The sequence below is a fragment of the Lactuca sativa genome, chromosome 3, assembly GCF_002870075.4.
Source record: "Lactuca sativa cultivar Salinas chromosome 3, Lsat_Salinas_v11, whole genome shotgun sequence".
NCBI lineage: Eukaryota > Viridiplantae > Streptophyta > Magnoliopsida > Asterales > Asteraceae > Lactuca > Lactuca sativa.
Window position 1 is genome coordinate 317379707 of NC_056625.2, and position 1840 is coordinate 317381546.

Below are 1840 nucleotides of genomic sequence, written 5' to 3' on the forward strand. Positions count from 1 at the left end.
GCTTGATTGCATATTCTGTGTAGCTTAGTGACCATTAAACTGCATGAATTTATTTACCTAATGATTTAGTGAACATTAAATTGTTAGAGCTAGGATTGACCAATCTTAGTTAGTAATTAGAATAAATAAGCTTAGTTGTGCTAGAGAACGTGTATTATAACCATAATTGCATTTATATTACAAATCTTACATAGCATATTTATATTCATGGTTTGACATGAATTAGTTAATTATTGGTAAAGTTATTGGTAAAGTTAGAACTAAATTACTAATATAACTAAAAAAACCAACTTAATAATCCGTAATCATTAGCTAGCCATAAGGAATGAGTGGATTCAAACTAAACATGAGTGTGTTTTTATTTATTGAATTTGATTTAAGTTCATCTGATCTTATAAAATCAGATAAAAAGCCTTTTAAACTTGTTAATAATTAGGTTAATTTAATAGTAAGTAAATTAATTAGCACACCGTTTCCTGTGATCGACACCTGACTTACCCAAGCTATACTGTAATCTGACTAGGTACACTGCCTATAAGTGCATAGTTAGTTAAGTTTGTTAGGTTATAAATATTAAAATTAGTGAGTACTTTTGTGCACATCAAGTTTTTGGCGTCGTTGCCGGGGAACGACTTAGTTTTTTTCTTAGTTTTTAGTTTATTTATTTGCATTAAATTAATCGATCCTTCTTGTGGGGTAAAAACCACAAAAAGTTAATTTTTCAGCAAAATAAATTTTTTTCTGTCAGTCACAGAGTCCACGACGTGGCCAGATACCTGCCACGACGTGGACAGTTGAAAAACTAGATTTTTAGTTTGTAGTTAGTTTTTCTTATTTTAGTTCAGTTTTACATTTTTTTTAGTCTAGAAAGTTGCAGGAGTTCATGACTAGAAGCTCAAACACACACTTGGTGCCACCACTTGAAGATCCCGAGTCTGCACTTCACAAGAAAAAGACGCCCTTACAAGAATTGAAGTCAGCTTTTTCCAGGAAGTCGGGATAGAAGACAGGAGAGTCAAGTTTATTCGAGAGGCACAAAAGCAATCTTGAGCATTTGGATCATACACCCGTCCAAACCGAGTCCAAAAGCGATACCAAGCCGGAATTTGAAGAACACACGAGCAAACCCGAGAATGAGCCAAGGAACGAGATGGCAACAATTGAAGAAATGTCCATGGGAGCTTACAAGAAGCGGATCCGAGAAGATGTGGGTCCCGGTTTAGTCCAACCCGCAATACCTGCCACTGCCAAATTCAAGTTGAAGGGGCACATATTGACTGCACTGAAGGACATCCCATTTTTTGGGAAAGATCATGAGGATGCTTTCAAGCATCTAGATGAAGTCAACGACTTTGCGAATTACTTCAATGTCCCAAATGTCAACAGAAACACAGTCTTGCTTAGGATGCTTCCCATCACTTTCAAAGGAGCTGCTAAGGAGTGGTTAAAAGCACTCCCACCGGGTACAATCACCACTTGGGCTCAAATGTGTGAGCATTTCCTGGACCAGTTTTGCCCGCCATCCAAGATAGCCAAACTCAAAAAGGCAATAGCCAACTTTGAGCAACAGCCGGGGAGTCATTATACGAAGCATGGGAGCGGTACAAGGGTTAGCTCAGAAATTGCCCTCAGCATGATCTAAATGTGCAACAAGAGATGTCAATCTTTTATGATGGGGTCAACGTTATGACAAGACAACTCCTTGATTCTCAAGGACCTTTGACAAAGAAAAATCCAAGGGAGGTCAAGGAGCTAATTGAAGAATTCGCGAAGCATTCTCGCGAATACCACAACCCTAGGCAAGATGGAATCAAAGGCGGTGGAGGGGCCCAAACTGAAG

The 1840-nt window shown here is 38.3% G+C and overlaps 1 non-coding gene across 1 annotated transcript; it reads right to left on the reverse strand.

The window, feature by feature from the left end:
- Positions 1 to 1534: 1534 nt before the first annotated feature.
- LOC111902936 (small nucleolar RNA R71) lies at positions 1535 to 1640 on the reverse strand. Its single transcript, XR_002854007.1, has one exon. It is a non-coding gene; the product is annotated as a small nucleolar RNA R71 (small nucleolar RNA).
- Between the last annotated feature and the right edge of the window lie 200 nt (positions 1641 to 1840).